This window comes from Podarcis erhardii (genome assembly GCF_964252035.2).
Source record: "Podarcis erhardii genome assembly, chromosome: 12".
NCBI lineage: Eukaryota > Metazoa > Chordata > Lepidosauria > Squamata > Lacertidae > Podarcis > Podarcis erhardii.
In genome coordinates, this window is record NC_138513.1 from 5,589,007 (window position 1) to 5,613,754 (window position 24,748).

At 47.5% G+C, this 24,748-nt stretch overlaps 1 protein-coding gene across 4 annotated transcripts in view; it reads left to right on the top strand.

Annotated features, from left to right (window-relative positions):
* The window catches only part of GJC2 (gap junction protein gamma 2), a 63,063-nt gene that overhangs the window by 12,134 nt on the left and 26,181 nt on the right, over positions 1-24,748 (top strand). The window contains exon 1 of one of the 4 annotated variants that reach the window (XM_081834475.1): positions 4,632-5,265. The exons of 2 other annotated variants lie outside the window; for them this stretch is intronic. The gene's annotated coding sequence lies outside the window, so the exon portion shown is untranslated. Of the gene's footprint in view, positions 1-4,631; positions 5,266-17,794; positions 17,905-24,748 lie in introns of those variants that run through there. One more of the 4 variants, XM_081834478.1, reaches the window with a different exon arrangement.

Sequence of the window (24,748 nt, forward strand, 5' to 3'; positions counted from 1 at the left end):
CCCTCTTCCCCCTTTGGGAGTCACGAGTGGGTGGCCATTACCCAGGAGGGGCGCAAGGCGCACAGTTTCTCTGCCAGGCAAGGTGCAAAGCCCTTCTTTCGCACCCTGTGAAACATAAATGCACAGAGTTTTTAAAAAAACTGGGCAACAGCTGCCCGTCCGCAACTCCTGAGCCTGCCCCTATCAGTCAAAACAAAGGGGCGAGGTGAGAGGATATCAGGGGAGGCTTGGGAGTCACGGGTGGGTGGCGCGCCATTGCCGTTTTTTAAAAAAACTCTGCACATTTATGTTTCACAGGGTGCAAAAGAAGGGCTTTGCACCTTTATACAATATGCATGTGTGCTTGGGCCCAGGGTCTTTTGCCTCCCCATCCCCACTACTGACTCCCTGTTGCTACTCAGCTTCAAAAATAAAATAAAGTGTCCCTGGATTCATTGAAAAAAATCTGGTAACCGTATTAGGGATTCCCAGATCTGATCCTTATGCAACATGGGGGCTCACGGTCTCGAGCCAAGGGGGGCCATTGCAGTCCATTGACCTCATTCTGTGCACGATGCTCAGCGCATAATGAGCCAGGCCAGAGACTGTGACTTTATAAGACTAGAGGGGCGGGGGCTGACTTCTACTGAGCTGGTAGCTGTAATGAATCCTGGGAGCTTCTCAGCCAAGGAAAGAGCAGAGAGTTACCGTATTTTCCGCTCCATAAGAGACACTTTTTTCCTTCCTAAAAAGTAAGTCTGTGTGTCTCATGGAACGAATGTGTGGTCCCTGGAGCCAAATTGCCCAGGGGTGAAAAGCAGATCATGCTTTTTTTTTCTTTTTTTTTTTGAAAGAGGGTGTTGAAAGGAAGCAGCTGATCGGCAAGCAATCGGGCAGGGAGATAAGGGACGCTACAGATAAAGGAGGCTGCCTGGGAGGGGGGAGGTAAAAGCCCATGGATCCTCAGGATTTTTGCATTGGGTCACCCCAAATTCACCATCTGATCACATAGCAAGTCCATGGCTACAGCCTGCTCCAAAAAAATCATACATCCACTGTTTCGTTCAGAATATATTTTTGAGAATGGGATTGACGCAATATATTCAGAACAAAAGGCTAAACTAATAGTTAACAATGTGGTCACAGAAGAGTTCAAAATTGAAAAAGGAACACGACAAGGCTGCCCGATTTCCCCTTTGTTATTTATTTCGGTGCTGGAGGTGCTCTTGAACTTGATCAGAGGGGACCGGTTGGTGGAAGGGATTCAGGTCGGAGCGAAACAATACAAATTGAAAGCTTTTGCAGATGACCTAGTTTTGACTCTGCAGGAGCCAGAATCTAGTACGAAAAGAGTATTACAACTGATACAGGATTTTGGTCGGGTGGCAGGATTTAAATTAAATAAACAGAAAACTAAAGTGTTGGGAAAAAATTTGACAGATACAGAGTCGGAAAGGTTTCAGAGAGAAACAGAACTAACTATGGTTAAAAAAGTAAAATACCTAGGGGTAAACATAACAGCAAAAAACCTGAGTCTATTTAAGGATAATTATGAAAAATGTTGGTCTGAAATTAAGAGAGACTTGGATAGTTGGACAAAATTGAAGCTTTCTTTGTTAGGCCGAATTGCTGCTATCAAGATGAATGTATTGCCAAAAATGTTGTTTTTGTTTCAAACATTACAGATCGTGGACAAAACGGAGTGCTTCCGGAAGTGGCAGAAAGATATATCCAGATTTGTCTGGCAGGGCAAAAAGCCCAGAATTAAGTTTAAGATATTAACAGATGCGAAAGAAAGAGGGGGCTTTGCCCTGCCAGACTTAAAGTTGTATTATGAAGCCGCAGCTTTTTGCTGGCTAAAAGACTGGCTACTTCTCGAAGACACTGACGTGTTGGACTTGGAAGGTTTTAACAATGCTTTTGGTTGGCATGCATACCTATGGTATGACAAAGTTAAGATCAATAAGGCCTTTAAGAACCATATTGTCAGGAAAGCAGTGTTTAATGTCTGGACAAAATACAAAGACTTACTGGAAAATAAAACTCCAAGGTGGCTCTCACCTCTGGAGGCTAAGGCCCTAAAAAGACCCAATATGGAGGCTAAATGGCCAAAATATTGGGAAATATTAGAAAAAGATGGAGACAATTGGAAATTGCAGAGTTTAGAGAAAATGAAGGATAAGGTGCGAGACTGGTTACATTATGCTCAGATTAAAGAAGTTTTTAAAAATGATAAAAAGTTAGGGTTCCAGGTGGAGAAATCGAAGTTAGAAACTGAATTGTTAGAACCAAAGACTAAGGTATTATCTAGAATGTATAACTTGCTGTTAAAATGGAATACACAAGACGAAATGGTCAAATCGGTTATGATAAAATGGGCACAGGACATTGGGCATAACATTATGTTTGAGGACTGGGAAAGGTTGTGGACCACTGGGCTGAACTTCACCGCATGTAATGCTCTGAAGGAAAATGTAATGAAAATGATATATAGATGGTACATGACCCCAGTTAAACTTGCCAAAATATACCATTCGTCTGATAATAAATGTTGGAAATGTAAAGAAAACGAAGGAACATTCTTTCACCTCTGGTGGACATGCCCTAAGGTGAAGGTCTTCTGGGAAATGATATATAATGAGCTGAAAAAGGTATTTAAGTATACCTTCACTAAGAAACCAGAGGCCTTCCTTCTGGGTATTGTCGGCCAGAAGGTGTTAAAGAAGGACCGAACATTCTTTATGTATGCAACAACGGCAGCAAGGATACTCATCGCAAAAAACTGGAAAACTCAAGATCTACCCACACTGGAAGAGTGGCAGATGCAACTGATGGACTATATGCAACTGGCCGAGATGACAGGCAGAATCCGTAACCTGGGAGAAGAGAAGATGGAGGAAGACTGGGAGAAATTCAAGAAGTATCTACAAAAACATTGTAATTTGGTTGAATGCTAAGAAGGATGCTAGATTATAAAAAATTGGCCACCACTAAATTAGATTTGAAATTTGATGATAAGTGAGACTAAAGAAAATACAAAATTTTTTGGAAGAAGTGCTAGATTATATTTGAATGAGTGGACATGAGATTGTAAACAAGTTGATAATTTGTTTGGAAAAAACTTTTAACGATGTAAATGGGAGCGGGAGACGTGAGGAAGTCCAAAGAAGTGATGAAATTATGTCTGTGATAGAAGTAAGACTGTTTATTATTTGTGCATTTATATTTAAAAACTTTAATAAATATTTATAAAAAAAAAAACAGAATATATTTTTTTCTTGTTTTCCTCCTCTAAAAATTAGGTGTGTCTTATGGGGCCAAAAATATGGTAACTCTTATTGCCGGAGATACTCACACCTGTCTAGCATCTAGGCAGCTGTTCCCAGCTCTGTGCTCTATGGAGCAATTGCAGCAACCAGGGACCACTCCCCCTCCACCAGTTTATGTACCTTCGCCTGACATAGCCAGAGACTATGCCTGAACAGAAGCTCCCTCTGCTCCTCCCACTTCACTTCTTTCCTGGTTCTGGGAGACAGTGGTGCAGGGAAGCAGAAGAAAGCACCTGGCCCATTGCTAGCCTCTCCTGCCTCTTCCTCCAGCTCTGGAGCTTCCCCTGCCTCCTGATTCTTGCCTCCTGGCTGGTACAGGTCCACCAGAAACCACTGCCCCCCCCTCCCAAGTCAGACTCCAGGCTCCTTTCCCCCGGTCCACACTCCTCAGAGTCCTGCCAGTCCCTGGACACAGTGCCACCCTAAGGCTGTTTGCAGTAGTGTCGCTGAAGTACAACAGTGAGTTGGTGAGACTTTCTACGTTGACAAGTTTACCACGGTGGCTCAGAATAAGGCAAATGGGACCCGCTTAAAGGTTCCCTGGCTGAAGTTCCTCGGAACCTTATCAAGAAAAACTTGCCGGCACATTTTCAGTCTTTTCTCTCGTCGTGTGGTTTAGAAACTTAGTGTCTTACCTTCTCATATTCCCAGAGTTGTAAGAAAGAACAGTTTTGCAGGATCGTGTGCAGTTGTATCACACACAAGGGAAGAACACAAAGGCCATTCTTTATTCCACACCCTGCTGTTGTTTACTCTGCACCATCGGAGGTTTTCTGCTTCTGAACATGAAGGTTCGACATACCTATTGCAATCAATAGCTATCGACACACCTCCTTCAAATTTGTCTCAACCTTTTATTTTAATTTTATTTTTCTTTTAAAAATGGAATCTAATTAGCTGGTGGGTGTTGGCCCATCTTGCAGCAAGACATGCCTTACGTTAACTGAGCATTGTGTCTGGCGTATCCCATAAGGTAATAAGTTTGTGTGGGGAATGTCCTGGCCTGATTCCCGGATTCTGCGCATACGTGAGCATCAAACGGCGACTCTGGGGTTAAAGCTCAGGGTCTGTGGTCAAAAAGACAATGGGCGCATTCTGCAGTTGCAGCTTGTTCCTCTGCGCATCCCCGCACCACAGAGAGGAAGATGACTGTCTTTATGCACACCACCTCCAGTGATGTATCAGTTTTGCACAAGCTGCAGACTCTCCAAAGCACACGACCTCCAGAGATTACGCTTTCAATGGGCCAATTGTGGAGTTCAGATAAAGACTCCCTTGAGACGGATGGGCTGTGGCCAAAGGTCCCTGAACAATCTGACCATGGAGCACGAGGCATAAACTATTTTCTTAGCAAAGGGATGGAGGAAGAATAGGAGCGCATTTGGCAGCTGAAATTTGCTAGCCACCCCAGAACAAAGCAGAGCGTTCTGCAAACTTTCCTCCGGTTGCTCAGCTACGATTTGATGCCTGCCTTGCTCTCTCCAGAGCTGCAGGGATGATCTCTGGCCTTAGATCCTGGTGGGAAGGTTTTCTCAGGAGGAGAACTCGTTTTCTGCCATGTTTCCAGATGCTGTTAACATGGATTGGGGATTGCCTAATATAAACATCTGTGAAATTGCCACCACCCGCCCCTGGTCAGAGGATCTGGCTTTGGAGCTTAAGGATTCCAGATGTGCCTGCCTGATGCCAAGCTGAAAACAGAAAGAGGAGCTGAGCCGATGAGATGGATGTTCTGGCCGTGGTTAGGTCCCAGTAACTGGGGACACGTGGGGGACTGCACTCTGTTTTCCTTTGAGGGGTCGTTCTTGCCTTAGCGGTGAAGCGTTGCTAGGTTCTCAAATATATATTTGCCATCCGCTGCCCTGTGTGTGCCACTGACTGCGCTGCAGCCCAGATGCTGCTGAAAGGCCGTTTGTCAAATGAAAACCGCAAGAGACAGAAGTTTTGGCAACTCCGAGTAAGTGACTATTCAGATTTGTTAAATACGGGAGGAGGGGAGTGTCTAGCACTGAGCAGCGGAGACATCTGGTTTCCTTGTTCCTTTTATTATTATTATTATTTGGAGCATCATTTCAAATAGAAAAAGTCTTACATCAATCTTTAAAAGAAGTCCAAGTGCACAGTTCAAAACGTTTGCAGCTTAACTTGTAATTTTCCTTCAAAGAAGCGTGTCTGAGCATTTGTTCCAACATTTTGACAGTAGCCCTGGTTAGTTTGCAATAAGCACTCAGGATGGCATTTTTTACTTTTAATAGGCTCTATAACCTACAGTGGCGCTGTTGGTTAAACCACAGAGCCTAGGACTTGCCGATCAGAAGGTTGGCGGTTCGAATCCCCACTACGGGGTGAGCTCCCGTTGCACAGTCCCAGCTCCTGCCAACCTAGCAGTTTGAAAGCACATCAAAGGGCAAGTAGATAAATAGGTACCGCTCCGGCGGGAAGGTAAACGGCATTTCTGTGCGCTGCTCTGGTTTGCCAGAAGCGCCTTAGTCCTGCTGGCCACATGACCCGGAAACTGTACGCCGGCTCCCTCGGCCAATAAAGCGAGATGAGTGCCGCAACCCCAGAGCCAGCCATGACTGGACCTAATGGTCAGGGGTCCCTTTACCTTTACCTATGTTCCTATTAGGGCCAAATCTCAGTGAATTACTGTATTTTCTGGCGTATAAGACTACTTTTTAACCTAGGAAAATCTTCTCAAAAGTCAGGGGTCGTCTTATACGCCGGCTACAGAAGCAGCTCCTGCAGCAACTCACCACCAAAGGATAAAACGACAGCAAATTAAATCAGAGAACACCAAGCTCTCTAGATGAAGCAGAAATACGCTTGAATATTGGCCCCAGAAGCCCCCAGCCACTGGGAAGTGGAGCGGATTTCCGAGCTGCACTGGAGACTGGTTTTTTAAAATTTTTATTTGGTGTGCCTTAGAAGAGGAGTATTCTTATACGGCGAGTATATCCCAAACTATATTTTAACTGGAAAAGTTGGTGAGTCGTCTTATACGCCCAGTCGTCTTATAGGCCGGAAAATACGGTAGCACTTCCCTTGAATGCAGACGGTGCCAGATTCAACCCCCAGCAGTCAGCCTAATAGCAGGACTATGTTCCTGTGCATAATCATGTGTGAAACATGCAGCAATAAAAGAAGAACCCCTTTATTCTTCCAGTTATTTTTTATTCCTCTTTCTAGGATTTTTGGCTTTCCAACTTGGCAATCCAATGGGAAGCAGGTCCTGTTTTTGGAGGGATATCTGTTCCAGATGGTTGGATGGGCCGCCCTGGAACGAAACCACTTCCATGTTCATGCGTGTATAAAACCAGGCAAAGCTTTGGCCCGGGAGGAGACTCCGACCTGAGGAATGTGGAGAGAGGCATTTCCCCATTGTAATAATGATAATGATGATTATTATTTTTAAATACCCAGCAATCCGCATTGTTGTAGCTCCTGATGAGGAGGGAGCTCCGCCAAGGGGAGCCAAAGCAAATATTTGCAGCACGGGCTGAGATTGCCCGAAGGAGGGGTTGCAGGATGCAGGCGTGTGCTCTGATGACTGTGGAAAGGGATGCTGGCTTCATTCAGCAACTGGTGCCGAGGGTGTGCTAAGGGGAGGACAAGAGTCATTGGCAAGAACTGGCTCTCTGCTTCAAGCCCTAACAAGGGGCACACTGGAAAGTTCCTTATTCAGAGTCAGACTGTCAGGGAACTGCCATCGGCTCAGGGGCGAGAGGGGAAAAGCCGGATGGGTTACAGAGATCCCCCAAAGATCGTGGGAAGCAGCTGCTCCTCAGCGGAGGAGAGTAACCACACCTCCAGTGGAGAGGAGCTGCAGGGCACGGAGGAGGCAGTGCCAGGACACCTTGCCTGGGCAAAGCAGGGAGGAGAGAGGTCCTCCGTTACCCACACCCTCCCTGCGCAGTAGGCTTCCGTGCCGAGAGGGGAGGCGCAGATTGGGCGTCAGTAAACTACTCTGCTGGGGAAGGTTTAAGGACCGCTCACTCTCAGATTCTGCCAGTGAATGAGCCAGCCACGGAATAGTGGCTCTCTGCATGGTGAAGGGTTTTGGGCACCAATAACGAGGCTTTACAGCCAACCAGGGAGGCATTTGCCTGATTGCTCTCGAGTAACCCCCTGATATCCTTACACAGACCATTGGTCCATCTAGCTCAGTGTTGTTGACACTGACCGGCAGCAGCTCTTGAGGGTGTCAGGCAGGTGTCGCTCCCAGCCCTTCCAGGAGATACTGGGCCTGAGGAAAATGGCTGTTTCTTCCTTCCCCTCCATGCACACTCCTGTTGCTTAGCCTGTTCCAGTCCCTCACATCCCAGTATAACTCCCCTGCAGCTAGACTTTCCTAGTTTCACAGACAGAGGCCTGTTCCAGGCCTGTTCCTGAGTGTTTGTCCTAATTTTCTTGCAGGAAGCTTACAAGGAGGGTAGACTGTGTGCACTCTTGTTCTGATTCATTTAGGGGGTAGTTTATACAGTGATACCTTGGGATGCAAACGGGATCTGTTCTGGAGTCCCATTCACATCCTGAACACAACATAAGACGCAACTGTGAGCGTCGTGTTTCGCCACTTCCACGCATGCATGTGATGTCATTTTGACCGTTTGCGCATGCGCGAGCGGCAAAACCCGGAAGTAACGCACTCCGTTACTTCTGGGTCGCCACAGAGCGCAACCCGAAAATACTTATCCTGAAGCGTATTTATCCCGAGGTGCGACTGTATATGACAATTTATCCTGCATTTGTCCTGGCTTGCTTGTGGCATGTTTTCATGTCTTCTCATTACTAATTCATTCATTTCCAGACTTTTCAGAGCATTTTCTCATCACTTTCTAGAGCCCTTTAATGCATGTGTATTTAAATACTGCCAACCTAGCAATTCGAAAGCACGTCAAAGTGCAAGTAGATAAATAGGTATCGCTCCAGCAGGAAGGTAAACGGCGTTTCCGTGCGCTGCTCTGGTTCGCCAGAAGTGGCTTAGTCATGCTGGCCACATGACCCGGAAGCTGTACGCCGGCTCCCTCGGCCAGTAAAGCGAGATGAGCGCCGCAACCCCAGAGTCGTCCGCGACTGGACCTAATGGTCAGGGGTCCCCTTACCTTTATTTAAATGCATACAGGGTCCGGCTGGAGGCACCCACAAAACCCAGATTGTGGGATAACCAACCTCATATAACCAACACGCTTAAGTCTAATTAAGGCACAGAGGAGTTAAGACCATAGAGTAAGCTGTCCTGCCGGGCTTAGCTCACCTTGGAAGGAACTAGGTAATCAGGCCTAGTGTCCTTTCCTGGCATACCTGATGAACTCAGCATGTGCAAAGGCTACGCTGATGGCTCCAGCTTAGCCACATGGCTCTAACAAGCCTTTCTTGATAGAAATACAGTGGTGCCTCACAAGACGAAATTAATCCGTTCCGTGAGGCTCTTCGTATAGCGGTTTTTTCGTCTTGCGAAGCAAGCCCATTGACAGCTTAGCGGATTAGCGCTATTAGCGGTTTAGCGGCTTTTAGCGGATCAGCTGATAAGCGGCTTAGCGGCTTAGGGGAAGGGGGGGAAATCCGCAGGAACTCGCAAGACATTTCGTCTTGCGAAGCAAGCCCATAGGGAAATTCGTTTTGCGAAGTGCCTCCAAAACGGAAAACCCTTTCGTCTAGCGGGTTTTCCGTCTTGCGAGGCATTCGTCTTGCGGGGCACCACTGTACATAAATGATGTATTTCAGGATTAATTTCAGGGTCATGGGTTTGAGCCCCTAGTTGGGCAAAATATTCCTGCATTTCAGGGGGTTGGATTAGATGACCCTTGTGGTCCCTTCCAGGTCTACAATTCTAATAATCTCTGGCAAGATTCCTTCTCATTCATTCATTCATTCATAAATATGAATATTTATCTTACCTCCAAGGAGCTCAAAATTGCACACACTGTTCTTCCTCTCTCCGCAACATCCTTACTGCAGCCGTATGAGGTCGGCCCTGCTGAGTGTTGGTGACTGGGCCAAGGTCACCCTGTGAGCTTCATGGCTAAGTGGGAATTTGCACCCTGATCCCCCAGGCCCTGGTCCAACAAGTTAAACCGCTTGGACCATGAAGCCTCACCCACCTGTCCTACACTTGATGCCATACTGAACATCAGGTGTGGGGCAGGTGAAAGCCTGCTTCAGCCAAAAGGGGGTTTGCAGGCTCAGTTGATCGTCTGGGCCTGCAAAGCCTCATGGAGAGTTCTGGGCAATCTAGCACCTTGAAGGGGGCACCTGAGGACCTCAGTGGGCAAGAAAGATCACCTGATTTCATTGTAACACCACATGATTGACAAATGGCCACCCCGCAATGGGAGGGGGAATGTAGTAATCTGGCCCACCAGTCCCCTAACCCATCCTCCACCCCCATTTCCCCCCCATCATTCAGCCCGGACACTGAGATCCAGCGCCGAGGGCCTTCTGGCGGTTCCCTCATTGCGAGAAGTAAGGTTACAGGGAACCAAACAGAGGGCCTTCTCGGTAGTGGCGCCCGCCCTGTGGAACGCCCTCCTGTCAGATGTGAAGGAAATAAGTAGCTATCCTATCTTTAAAAGACATCTGAAGGCAGCCCTGTTCAGGGAAGTTTTTAATATTTAACGCTGTATTGTTTTTAATACTTGATTGGGAGCCGCCCAGAGTGGCTGGGGAAACTTAGCCAGATGGGTGGGGTATAAATAATAAATTATTATTATTATTATTATTATTATTATTATTATTATTATTATCCTGCTCTAACCACTACACTAGTGTAGGACAGCAGGGGTTGAACCTATGGACTTTGCGCACAGAGTTGCTCTGCATCCGTCGCGCCATGCCTGCGCTCTGCCACTGGCTTCCCGTGAAAAATCCAGGTGGAACTGGATTCAGCATGAACCTCACCCCTTGGCAAAAGCACTGCCATCCTGCTCTTAATTACCCCTTGGCGGTGGCCAAGAGAGGAGTTTCACAACCGGTGGTGGAAAATTAGAGGATTGAAACAGCAATATTGTGGCCTTTAGGAATGCCTTGTTCATTTCCTGGTCCCTTGCCAGAGCATTAAGATACGGACCGGTAGAGAGCTTCGGACCCTGAATTGCTTGTATATTTGACTCATGGATCTGGGAGCTGAGCTACACCTAGTTCCAGCTATTGAAATGCCGGCAGCCGTCCCTGGCTCACAGGAACTGACCCTTCCATTGTTGGAGGAAGCTGCGATGACATACAGGGTTTATTACCTATTCTTTCTGTCCATGTGTGTGCGCGTTGAGGCTGGAATTCCAGTGGGCTGGGGCAGCTGTCTGGGGATACGTCGGGAAGACTTGCCTTAGCTGAGGAATGCAAAGGTTAGTTGGGGATGGAGAATGATGAGCCGCCATTTCAGCTCCAGGATCTGCTCACCCCAAGTGAAGTCCAGGGGCTGCCAACAGCTCGGGCCCCCCAACCCCATCTTGCAAAATCGCCCACTGTCTTTCGTGCATTTGCAGGGATGACTTTCATGGGCTGGAAAAAAGCAATCGTTCCTCCTGGGTTTTCATGTGCGGTTCCTCAGAGGCCTCCAGTTCAGAGTTTCCCAAACTTGGGTCCCCAGCTGTTTTGGGACTACAGTTCCCATCCTTTCTGACCACTGGTCCTGCTAGCTAGGGATGATGGGAGTTGTAGTCCAAAAAACAGCTGGAGAACCACGTTCCCCATCTGCTTGCCTGCTGGAGGTTCTGGTTCTGCAAGGGACTTTGTGTTGGGCATGGAGCCTTCCTTGAATTTCCCTTTGGGGTGACTTAGGTATGTGTTTCATTTTTTAAATCTCAGGGTCCTACACAGAGGCAGAGCTAGTCGCCCGTGGCGAGTGGCAAGCATCCCAGGAGGGCGGAGCAGCGATGTAACCCCCACTCAGGGATGACACCTGGGACAGACCGCCCCCACCACCCCCACCTTCCTGCACCAGTGGTCATACCATCTTATTAGGTAAAGGTAAAGGGACCCCTGACCATTAGGTCCAGTTGTGGCCGACTCTGGGGTTGTGGCGCTCATCTCGCTTTATTGGCCAAGGGAGCCGGCGTACAGCTTCCGGATCATGTGGCCAGCATGACTAAGCCGTTTCTGGCGAACCAGAGCAGCACACGGAAACGCTGTTTACCTTCCCGCCAGAGCGGTACCTATTTATCCACTTGCACTTGACGTGCTTTTGAACTGCTAGGTTGGCAGGAGCAGGGACCGAGCAACGGGAGCTCACCCTGTCGCACGGGGATTTGAACCGCCGACCATCTGATCGGCAAGTCCTAGGCTCTGTGGTTTAACCCACAGCGCCACCCGCGTATCTTACTAGGACCTGGTATAAAGCAGGTTTATACCAGGCCCCGTGGTGGATGGTGCCTATGGCTTGCAAAATGACTTAGATTGGGCAAAATTGCATATTAGGACAAATTTGCTGACGAATGTTCACGGGCGCTTTTAAAATTGCAAACTGATGTGAAAATGTGGAGAACTTACAGTAACTTCAGAGCTGAAAAATGAGAAAACTGAAACTGGCAAATTTGCTCACACCTAACCCTAGGCCTGGGACGTGGGTGGCGCTGTGGGTTAAACCACAGAGCCTAGGACTTGCCAATCAGAAGGTCGGCGGTTTGAATCCCCACTACGGGGTGAGCTCCCATTGCTCAGTCCCTGCTCCTGCCAACCTAGCAGTTTGAAAGCACGTCAAAGTGCAAGTAGATAAATAGGTACTGCTCCGGCGGGAAGGTATACGGAGTTTCCGTGCACTGCTCTACTTTGCCAGAAGCGGCTTAGTCATGCTGGCCACATGACCCGGAAGCTGTACGCTGGTTCCCTTGGCCAATAAAGCGAGATGAGCACTGCAACCCCAGAGTCAGCCACGACTGGACCTAATGGTCAGGGGTCCCCTTTACCCTTTACCTTTAACCCTAGCCCTGGTCAAATGAGTTTTTCAACGGCCTGCTAACTGTTGTGACTGATACTGCCTTCCCAGGCAGGCAGCCTCACTCCCGTCAGGTTCCTGATTCAAGCTCTGGAGTTCCCGACAGCCAGAGAATTCTGGGGGTGCATTTCCATTCACAGGAGGGGTCCATGCTAGAAAGAGTGCTAAAATAAATCAGACTTGCCTGCTGCTCCTGGCATCGTTGTTCCATCCTCACAGACTGTCACCTCGTTGTGCCTGCCTTATGCAGCCAGCTTTGGGCCCTACCTCCGTTTTTTTCAATAGGAGTTTGGGGGGGGGGTAAACCCAGATTGAGCACACAACTTCCACCATTCATAGATGCTCGTTCATTCATGAAAATCATGCCACCCCACGAAGGAAGGAAAAACCCAGCGTTGAACCAGGTGGAGGTTTTGTTGCCATGTGGAGGCCACTGACTCGAAAGTTGTTGGAGTTCAGCTCATTTTAATCTTTGTTTTTACAGCTGCTTCTCTCCCCCTCTCCTCTCTTTCGGGGGCTCTTTATTACTCCTCGTTCTCTGGAATGGCTTGTTAACAGCAAGGTTATATGTGCTCATATTTCTATATTGGGATGAAACATGCACACCCCAACGCCAGATTCCAGTTGTGGGAGGAAAAAGGACTTGCTTGCGGCCTGGTCTTGTGCGGACGAGGACTACACCACTTCAGACTGCGGCCGAAGGATACTCTATTGTCATTGCGCCACCCCCACATTAAATATGCACCCAGATTAAAAACTGTAGTAGACAGGCATGGGGAACTTTCTTCATCCTGAGAGCCACATTGTCAGGAGTGTGTGCAGGAGACAGGCCCTGTGGCCAATAGGACTTTGCAGGACCTTCCTAAGTTTGTTCTGAAGAGGCAAGGCGTGGCCTCACAGGTGAGGCAGATTGGTAACTCACAGCACCTGGTGGCAAGAGCTAGGAAGGGATATAAAGTCAGCATTTCCCTTCGGCTCTTTGCCACAGCGTTTGGCTTCTTGCTTCCTGATCCTCGCACCTTGACTCCATGACTCCTTGCTTCTCAACCCTCGGAACCTTGACTTCGTGACTCCTTGCTTCCTGACCCTCGGACCCTTGGCTTCTTGACTCCCGGCTCTCTGACCCTCGGACTCTTGGCTTCATGTCTTCTAGACCCCTGTTCCTGGTCCCACCCCGCCCGGTCCTGACGTCCCCTGCCGGGACTTCGATCACCTGTGATCCGGACCATGACACACATTCCCTTCTGCTCAGTCTTCCAAGGGCCACATGGCCAGTGGTGGCTGAGACCAGAGGCAGAAGTGGAGAGTGCACCAAATGTGAATTTTGCCTTCATACAGTGGACTTGTTTCTGTGTACATCTGTCAGGAGCCAGCCAGCAGTAAACCAGTTGGAGTTAACTCTTTATCTTTAGGATCTGCACAGGAGTGTCAGGAATAATGAACACAGCAACTCATCTCCGGTAGGTCTTGCAGTTGCTGAGGCTGAAGGTCCCCGGCTCCCCACAGCTGCCTAAGTCCCCTCCTCTCCAGGGTTTTCCCCAAGCAATCTGAGACTGAGCCTGCATGAAGCAAACATATCTGCCCTTTTCATGCCTCTCCTGGTTCTGGGAGACCAGTGGGGAGGGGAGGTTCTCGCAGCAGGAGGGGGAGACACCCGCGACTCTTCACCAGCCTGACTCATCTCTGTGCTTGTCTTCCTCTCCGGCCTTAGCATCTGTCTCGGATTCTGGGCTTCTCTCTGCCCCAGACTCTTCCAGCTCACTAAGCCCTGTTACCTCTTCAGCTTCCAATGCCTTCTCTTCCCGGTCTTCTCCCTGTGACCGCTCGTCGTCACCCCACCACCGCTCCCCGGGCTGTGAGCCTTCTTGCCTTGGGGTTCCCCAGCTGGTTCCTCCCACTATTCCTCTGTGATATCACTTTTCTTTAACCTCTGTCCAAGCAAATAATAATAATAATAATTTATTATTTACACCCCGCCCATCTGGCTGGGTTTCCACAGCCACTCTGGGCGGCTTCCAACAGAACACTAAAATACAATAACCTATTAAACATTAAAAGCTTCCCTAAACAGGGCTGCCTTCAGATGTCTTCTAAAAGTTTGGTAGTTATTTTTCTCTTTGACGTCTGGTGGGAGGGCGTTCCACCAGGCAGGTGCCACGACCGAGAAGGCCCTCTGCCTGGTTCCCTGTAACTTGACTTCTCGCAGCGAGGGAACCGCCAGAAGGCCCTCGGCACTGGACCTCAGTGTCCGGGCTGAACGATGGAGGTGGAGACGCTCCTTCAGGTATACTGAACCGAGGCTGAAGCACGTCCAGAATTCAAGAGTGTGGCCTCGGGAGAAGGTGTGTGGCCAGAGGGCAAGGCCCAAGGCCAGAGAGAGAGACTCTGAGGGCCACACATGACCCCTGAGATCCCCCACTCCTGGTGTAGCCATTTCTGAGCTACCTTGAACAATGGTGCAAGGCAGCTTCATTTATGGGGGACTGTATTGCAACCAGGCAGGACTGACCATCCAGGCCTCAGCTATTTCCACACTCTCAGAAAATACAAAATGTGGATCAAGTCTTAGTCTAGGATCTGAGAGACTAGAGGGAAAACTCCGCTCAGCCTTGAAACTCACTGGGTGACCTTGGTCCAGTCTCTATGTCACAGGGCTGTTGTGAGGATAAAATGGGTTGGGAAGGGGGAGGAGGAGAATCCCCCCCCCCTTGAACTCCTCAGAGGAAAGATGGGCTGTAACCAGAACAGGCACGTGAAATGCTAATGTGCTTTGTTTGGACGGCAGCTTTATATATTTTTTAAAAAAACTTTTTAATTCAAAATTAAAACAAAACATATTAACCAGAAACATATCATCCTTATTCACCCCCCCCATTTTTCCTCCCTCCCCCCATCCCCCACACAAAACCCACCCACCCCCACCACTGGCTTCCCTCAGTTCCAGTCTTTGGTTTCTCTAAGAATGCTGTTTTTTGCATGTTACACAGTTGTATAGATCTTCAATCTATTTAGCTGATTGTCATCAATAGAAATGTTTGTGAATGTTTATTCAAAGCCAGCCAAGGAGTCCAGTTCTCTTTGTTGCGTCTTCAAATACTTTGTAAAGGGTTCCCATTCATCCTTAAAGTCACAGTTATCCTTGTCCCGTGGCTTGTATGTCAATTTTGACAGTTCTGCATAGTCCATCAATTTTTCTTGCCATGATCCTTTAGTTGGGGTTTCTTCAGTCTTCCATCCTTGTGCTACCAGAACTCTTGCGGCCGTTGTCGCATACATGAAGATGTTTTTCAGCTTTTTTGGCAGATCTTTCCCTACAATCCCTAACAAAAATGCTTCAGGTTTTTTAACAAATGTTAAATGGAACATTTTCTTCAATTCATTATATATCATTTCCCAATTTTTTTTAATTAGCTTACAATCCCACCACATATGATAAAATGTCCCCTCCTTTTCCTTACACTTCCAACATATATTTGAACTAGTTTTTTACATTTTCCCCTAACTGCACTGGGGTCGTATACCATCTTTACATCATCTTCATGTAATTTTCCTTCAGTAAGGAACAATCTGTAAATTTTAAATCAGTTTTCCATAATTTTCCCCAATCTTCCATCATAATGTTGTGACCTACAAATGGCAGCTTTGTCTATTTTTTAATGGAGACTTGAGCAGGTTTCTTGGGATCTGATCAGCGCCTGGGACCTCCCCATCATTGCTGGACCTCACCATCATTGCGTGGGCCCAGGGCTGCAGCACAGGCTGAAAAGGTTCCCTCCCCCCTGACTTGCAGCAGCTCTCCAGGGTTTCTTTCTTTCTTTTTGAAATAATATTTATTTGATTTTTAAAATATAAAATTATAACAATACGACCATACATATCCACATTTATACAGTGGTGCCCCGCAAGACGAACGCCTCGCAAGACGGAAAACCCACTAGACGAAAGGGTTTTCCGTTTTGGAGGCGCTTCGCAAAACGAATTTCCCTATGGGCTTGCTTCGCAAGACGAAAATGTCTTGCGAGTTCCTGTGGGTTTTTTTCCCTTCCCCCCCTTTTTCGAAGCCGCTAAGCCGCTTATCAGCTGATCCGCTAAGCCGCTAAAAGCCGCTAATAGCGCTAAGCCGCTAAGCCGTCAATGGGCTTGCTTCGCAAGACAAAAAAACCGCTAGACGAAGAGAATCGCGGAACAGATTCTTTTCGTCTTGCGAGGCACCACTGTAGATTCCTCCAAATTTCTGGACTTCCCACCTTCCCCTTTGTGGGTCCTATTGTTAAACCTTTTCTATTGCATCTTTTTCACTAGTCCATATTTTATATAATACCATTATCTCCATAGTACTTGCTAAATCACAAGTGTTATTGCAATCCTGCTAATGTTTTCATCTGCTTACAGTGGTCCCTAAGATAAATTATAATTTTCCCCCATTCTTTGTTAATGTTTTGGTTCCTGAGCTTTCCAGTCAGTTTTGCCATTTCGGCATAGTCCAACAGTTTAATTTGCCATTCTTCTCTGCTAGATACTTTGCCTTCTTTCCATCTCTGGGCTAATAGCATCCAGGCAGCTGTTGTTGCATACTAAAAAGTATTTTCTGCTCCTTTTGAATATCAGCACCTACAATTCCTAATAAAAAGGCTTCTGGTCCCATCCCCCCCAATAAACATTATTTTAAACTTTTTTTCATTCCTTTATATATCATTTCCCAGAATGCTTTTATAACCTTACATAGGATAAAAAGTGCCTTTTTTTTTTTTTTACATTTCCAGTAGATTTTAGTACCTGCCTTATACATTTTCGCTAACTTAAAGGTAAAGGGACCCCTGACCATTAGGTCCAGTCGTGGCCGACTCTGGGGTTGCAGCGCTCATCTCGCTTTCCTGGCCGAGGGAGCTGGCATACAGCTTCCGGGTCATGTGGCCAGCATGACTAAGCCGCTTCTGGCAAACCAGAGCAGCGCATGGAAATGCCGTTTACCTTCCCGCTAGAGCGGTACCTATTTATCTACTTGCACTTTGACGTGCTTTCGAACTGCTAGGTTGGCAGGAGCTGGGACCGAGCAATGGGAGCTCACCCCGTCACGGGGATTCGAACCGCTGACCTTCTGATCAGCAAATCCTAGGCTCTGTGGTTTAACCCACAGCGCTACCTGCGTCCCCTATTCGCTAACTTACTAGGAATCAAATATCACCAGTACATCTTTTTCATATAGTTTTCTTTCAACGTACAGCATGGCGAGAATTTCAGGTCAGTTTTCCATAACCTTTCCCAATCTGAAAATTCCAGCTCTCCAGGGTTTCAGGCAACGACACCCCCAGCCCTACCTTTCGGCACCAGGGAACGAACCTGGGACCTATTTGCCTGCACGGAAACCGTCAATCGTCCGCACCTGGGAGCGGTGATGGACAAGCCCCCCCCCCCCCCCGCTTGCCTGCACAAACTGAGCCAGCCCCCCTGGGTGTCATTTGGGGTGGGGGGGTGGAGATTGGAGACACCTATGTAAACACTTCCAGGAAGCCGCTCCAGCTCACTTTCTCTGGCATCCTGCTGCCGCTGGCACATCAGCCTTGTTGCCATCCAGCTGTGAGTGAGCGGGACCTGAGCTTCGGAAGAAGAGGCGTCTCTCCTGCTCTGCTCGGAGCTGCCTGCCCCACCAGCTCTCTGGAAAAGGTACTGGGGCTTGCAAAGTGGCTTCTTTTAGGGGTTTTTTGCGTCAGTGCAGGAGAGACCCCTCCAGGAAGCCTTCTGCAAGGAGCAAATGCTTTTCTGAAAGCTATTTTTTTCTCAATGCAAGCTTAGGGAATGCTTGTTTTGGGGAATAATCATGCTAATAATCCCTAAGCTTGAGTGGGTAAGAAAATAGTTCTGAAGAAGTTCTCTTCGCATGTCTGCAGCCCGCTGAAACCTTCCTGCTCCTGATTATATGATTTATTTATTTTCCCTTGAAGTCTGCAGTTTGAGGGAGTTTTTATGAACTTTGTTCCCCATAAGTTGCAAATTTGAAGAGGAAATTCTGGGTGTGTGTGCACCTGATTGTGCATATATAATGCATGTGCGCATTCAAACACACACATATATTTAATGAGATTTGACGCACAGTCTTACAGATAGTGAGAGCTGCTCAACCGCGAAACAGACTGTCATTATTAGTGATTAGTTATTGAATTTTTCTACCACCCTTCTGAGGATCACGGGGCAGAGATTGGATGGCTGTCTGTCAAGGATTTTCCAGCAGTGAAGTGATTCTTGCATTGCAGGGAGTTAGACCAGATGACTTGCGGGATTCCTTCCAATTCTACAAATATATGTTTCTATTGTTATTATTGTTATTATTATTATTAGCTTCCTTATGCTGGGAATGAAGATTAACAAAAAGGCTTGCAGTATTTTTAAAACAGTCTTATCATTAATTTTGGGGCTTTTAAACTGTGGAGAGTGGATTTATTTTTGAACTTACTGCAGACACAACAGTTTTCTGTGTTAGAAACAGGTGCCTATTGCAAACATGGAGGGGGATGATTATATATATTTATATATAATTCAGGCGATATGGTATAACTTGAAGCTAACATGGTGCTACAGCTTATTGTATTGCTAATTATTCACACATTTTGCAAGACATATGCAGTTATTTGGGCTGTGCAGGCAGATACAGCCATCTAGGTGTGTTTTGGGTGGGGCTGCCCTTGAATTGAGTTGATCCAGAAGGTGATTGTGAGGCTTTGTCTGTCGCCAGCAAGCTGGCTCAAATTACACCAAGCCACACTTTGCCAATTCCGCTGGGTGCTGGTCGGCTTCTGATAGCCAGCTTTTAAAGCTGACCCCCAGTTTGTGGGCCCAGTGTGAGAGCCAGTGTGGTGTAGTGGTTAAGAGCGGTGGACTCGTAATCTGGTGAACCGGGTTCACTTCCCCGCTCCTCCACCTGCAGCTGCTGGGTGACCTTGGGCCAGTCACACTTCTCTGAGGTCTCTCAGCCCCACTCACCTCAAAGAGTGTTTGTTGTGGGGGAGGAAGGGAAAGGAGATTGTTAGCCGCTTTGAGGCTCCTTAGGGTAGTGATAAAGGGGGATATCAAATCCAAACTCCTCTTCTTCTTCAATCCCACTCTCCATCAAGCAAATTATTCTTTTTTTTTTTATTAGTTTTCACCTAAATAACCAAAAAGAAAAACAAATCAACAGTTACAACAGTTGCAAAAAACACCAAAACACAAAAAGAAAAATAAATAAATATCTAAACATAACATAAAAATAGTATCAGTTCATCAAACAAATTATTCTGATCCGTGAAGACGATGCCGATTTTGGTGGTAGCAAAAACATTTACAAAATGATAGAAGATACAGCGCTGTGGGGGTGGGCAGAGCTCAGTGCCAAAATGGGGGTGCAAACTGCCACCTCTCTGGTAATCAGATCGATCCATTTGGCAATAATCCTCCCTCCTTAAATGCTCTGCAGAGATCAGGCAAGCAGAGGGTTGTGTGCCTCTGTGTGTGCACCTTTTGTCTGTGCTTATATGTTTTGTTGTTGTTGTTGTTTAGTCGTTTAGTCGTGTCCGACTCTTCGTGACCCCCTGGATGAGAGCACACCAGGCACTCCTGTCTTCCACTGCCTCCGCAGTTTGGTCAAACTCATGCTGGTAGCTTCGAGAACACTGTCCCACCATCTCATCCTCTGTCGTCCCCTTCTCCTTGTGCCCTCCATCTTTCCCAGCATCAGGGTCTTTTCCAGGGAGTCTTCTCTTCTCCTGAGGTGGCCAAAGTACTGGAGCCTCAGCTTCAGGATCTGTACTTCCAGTGAGCACTCAGGGCTGATTTCCTTCAGAATGGAGAGGTTTGATCTTCTTGCAGTCCATGGGACTCTCAAGAGTCTCCTCCAGCACCAGAATCCAAAAGCATCCATTCTTGGGCGATCAGCCTTCTTTATGGTCCAGCTATCACTTCCATACATCACTAGTGGGAAAACCATAGCTTTTACTATATGGACCTTATATGTTTATTTTGTTTTATTACCACATTCACACCCCACCCTTTTCTCCTAAGGAGCTTTTTTTTAAAAAAAGATATTTATTAGAATTTCCAATTTAATACAAAAAACCAACAGAAAACAAAAATGCACAAAAAATAACAAAAATACAAAAATACACAATTAAAAAAAGCAAAACAAACATAATTCCCATTACTTATTTCCATTACCTTGTTTCCCGGACCTCCTCTCACCTCCCCCTTTTGTATTCCAGTTCAGATTCTTAACTCAGCAAATCCTTATTGTAACTTGTTATAACTTATTATAACTTATTGCTCAACCATTGCATTACAGCTGGTATCCACTTAGTTTCTGTCCAACATCATTCTAACATTCTCTCCTAAGGAGCTTTTCTCCTCCCAGCTCCATTTCATCTTCACAACAACCCTGTGAGGTAGGTTAAGCTGAGAATTACTTACTGCTCCCCAAGGTCACTTGGTGAGTGGGGATTTGAAACCCTGATCTCCCAGGTCCTAGTCCAGCACTCTAACCACTGCGCCACAGTGACTCTCCTGTGTTTAAAGGTGCGTTGACATCCCCCTTCCCTGCCATGTGGCCTCTGGAGGCTTGACCAAGGGTAAATAAATACAGCTCACGAGCCAGAAAAGATAAGCTCTGCTGACTCCAGGCAACCCTAATTTTGCCTAGCTGATCATCGGACCTTACAAAGTGATGGGCATGGAGCTATGCAAGCCCTGACAATCAGCTGGTTGTCAGGGCATGCGCAATTTGCAGGTGTTGAACCGGGAGTGATGGGCTTCTTGCATGCAGAACATATACAGTGCTACCTCTGGTTACACACTTAATTCGTTCTGGAGGTCTGTTCTTAACCTGAAACTGTTCTTAACCGGGAATGTTAGAAGGTTGTTGGAATGAAGTAATGTGGTTTTAGCAGAAATGATATAAAGGATTAGGTTAAAATTGATTTTTTTAATTGGTGAAAGACGAGAATTACAGTATATTAAGATAAATTATTAGGATAAAAACAAAGCTGGAAAGGATTTGCTGAAACATCTAATTGAACTAGAATACAAAAAAGGGAGGTGTGAGGAGGTCAAGGAAATAAGCAAAGGAAAGAAAGTTATGTAAAGGTTTGATCTGGGTTTTTTTGTCAATTGTTTGTATATTTTCTGTCTTTTTTATTTTTTTTGTTCTTTTATTTTTTATCTTTGTAATCTTTAAAATTTGAATAAATACTATTAAAAAAAAGAAGAAGAAACTGTTCTTAACCGGAAGCACCACTTTAGCTAACGGGGCCTCCCGCTGCCACCGCACGATTTCTATTCTCATCCTCAAGCAAAGTTCTTAACCCGAGGTACTATTTCTGGGTTAGTGGAGTCTGTAACCTGAAGCGCCTGTAACCCGAGGTACCACTGTACTTTTCCACACTGGACTTCCACTGAGTGGAGCCGCTAGACCAGCTTCCCACCAGGTGAGCCGCTGTTGTTTGCCAGGACAGAGAGGGGCAAGGTAACAAGGAAGCTGGCACGGTGCAAAAGCACCAGCAGAACCCATCCATCGCTCACACTGACCTCCTCACTGATTTACCCTCCCCGCTGTTCTCCCAGTAAGCCGCGATGCTAGAGTGGGGTGTCTGCCTCGCCCGGGGACCTGCTTCTGCACACAGGAAACACACGAACAGCACACACGTGCAATGTGTGCTCGTGCTGGACACATACATATCGGCACACGCCTCTGTCTCACATGTTGTTGTTGTTTAGTCGTTTAGTCATGTCCGACTCTTCGTGACCCCATGAACCAGAGCACGCCAGGCACTCCTGTCTTCCACTGCCTCCCGCAGTTTGGTCAGGCTCATGTTTGTAGCTTCGAGAACACTGTCCAACCATCTCGTCCTCTGTCGTCCCCTTCTCCTTGTGCCCTCCATCTTTCCCAACATCAGGGTCTTTTCCAGGGCGTCTTCTCTTCTCATGAGGTGGCCAAAGTATTGGAGCCTCAGCTTCAGGATCTGTCCTTCCAGTGAGCACTCAGGGCTGATTTCCTTCAGAATGGATCGGTTTGATCTTCTTGCAGTCCATGGGACTCTCAAGTGTCTCCTCCAGCACCAGAATTCAAAAGCATCAATTCTTCGGCTTTTGAATTATGGTGCTGGAACTTGACTCAGAATCGGCACATCAAGCTCATGAGCTTTCTGGCTGGACCACTGTTTGAAGCAGACTTTTGCAATTGCTCCCATTTTTTTAAAAAAGTTGTTTGCTAAATGGGGTTTGCTGCAATTGCCTCACTGGTTCACAAGATGCATAGACCCTGCAGTAGAAGTGCCTTGAAGCTCATGATTATCTAAATTCACCTGGAACTGCACCGGATAGATGAAGCCTGAGCTGGTAATGTAACCGGCAGGTTTGCTCCGGATTCTGTTGGCCGGTTCCCTTTCCCTCCACGAAACATTTGGGAACAAATGCGCTCTTGGGAATGCACGGCGGACACCTGGCTAAGTCCTTTCCCACCACGCAGAGTGGGCTGGCTTGCAAAGGCCAGGGACCAGAAAGGTCCCTTCCTTTTCGTTGTTGTTGCAAAAGCTACCTTCCGAAAGGGGCTGGCTTCCCTTTCCCGCCGGTGCTCTTTGCTGCACAGATCTTTCCATGGCTTTGTTCTCTTTACGCCTCTGCTTCCTTTTCTCACTGGCTGCCCAGAGCCCTGGTCCAGCAGCCATGACCCTTTGGTACCCCCCCCCCTTTGCACAGGTGTTGAAAAAGACACCCCCCCTCTCTCATTGAGGGCAGCTCTGAACAGTGCCAGCCCCCTCCCTTTCCCCTAGGCCTATTGTCTTTCCTTTCCCCTCCTTTTCTCACTATTATAAAGCCTTTCTCGCCTTTGAACTCCAAGCGGAGCCCTTGTTTGCATGTGAATATGGAAGGTGGAGCGGACGGCAGCTCTGGGTGGACTTTGGCAAGGACTATAATGCTGGGGTTCCCGTTTCCTTCCATTCAGAAAGGGATTCCAGTTATATGGTCTCTGGCTCCACTTCATTTGAAAAAGAGGGGGATATGGTCAAATGAAAATATGGGAAACATGATTGCTTCCTGTTATGAAGGTTTCAGGAGCCGTGATGGATGCTTCAGAGAGAGACCCAGGGCCAACAGCTCCCCAATGGCTCCACATCTCCTCAATGATCTCTATAATCTCAGGAAAGGGAAGCAAATAGCAAAGCAGCTAATTAATTGACATCGCCTCTTACCAGAAGGCCACAGACATTTTTATCCCAGCTCTGCTGTTTTTGGAGAGAGAAGAGACGAAAAGGAGAGGGGAACATTTAAAGAGCATGCCAAGGCCGTCACCATCAATGCGCCCAGAATCTTCCTTCATGTCCTGTTTTCCTCTCTCACTGTGCTTTGAGGTGTGCTGATGTGCTGGAAAGGAATGTGCTTTATAATATGTGTTTGATACTGTCAGAGCCGCCCCTAGGTCCCAGCTCACAAAGGACCAACGCCCGGCTGTAGTTAAGTACAAAAGTCTTTATTGACGTTCCATTGCCATGTCAAAGCCGCAGCGTGCAACTCTACGTCTTAGAGCCTAGACCGGCGAAGTCCCGTCTGAGTCTCCGCCCCTTCCACACCAGTTTAAGACTCTAGCCTTGCTCCACCTCTTCCTTAGCTCCTTCCTCCTCTGGGCCCTCCTGCCCGCTGGGGTTTCATCCTTTCTGGACTCTTCTGACGCTGACCCCCCTGATTCTTGCCCCTCCTTCCGGCGGGCTTTAGGACCTGGTTCCCTATCCGGGCTACCTGCTGTGCCGCTTGCCTGTACATTTGAACTTGGCGCGCGCGCCCAGCCGGCAACCTTCCTCTTGACTGTTCCCTCGCTCTCCGATGGAGGCGTGGCCAACCCTGACTCATCTTCTCTCGCTGGTGGTGAATACGCTGGCCCTGATACCTGGGACTCCTCCCCCCCACTACGCTCTGGTGGGGAAGCTGGTCCTGATTTCCAACTGCTGCTCTGGGAGTCCCCGCTGGCCCCTTGCTTCTGGGGTGTCCCCCTTGGGGCCCCCCTTGCCCTGGCCTTCGGCGCCCCCTTCTGTGAATCTTCCGATTCGCTGGAGAGGCTCATGGAATCTCTCAGGCTGCTGTCATCTTCTCCTACGCTGCCCTCGGATTGCTCCCCCTCGCTCTCCATCTCCTCCCCTCCCTGTGCTCCCGCTACGTCCCTGACAGATACCTACACTTTGTACATGCTCCAGACCCTCAAAATGTCCGTATTCTTCCAGGGACGGTCCTGGAATGCTGAATCCTGGAATGCCCTTTGTTGTGTACTGAGTTGAATAGGATCTAAAATGCAGCAATCTGATTGGTTTTAGAACAATAGGATTCAGAATGCAGCAGTCTGATTGGTCCACAGGAGCCACCCAATCCAGCTCCAGGTAGAAGTGAATCTGCAACCTGATTGGCCTGCAGGAGAATCCTGGAATTAGCCAATCACATGGGGCCCATTGTGTAAATAATGTATATAAAGCAGACATTCTGGGGGAACTTCCATTCC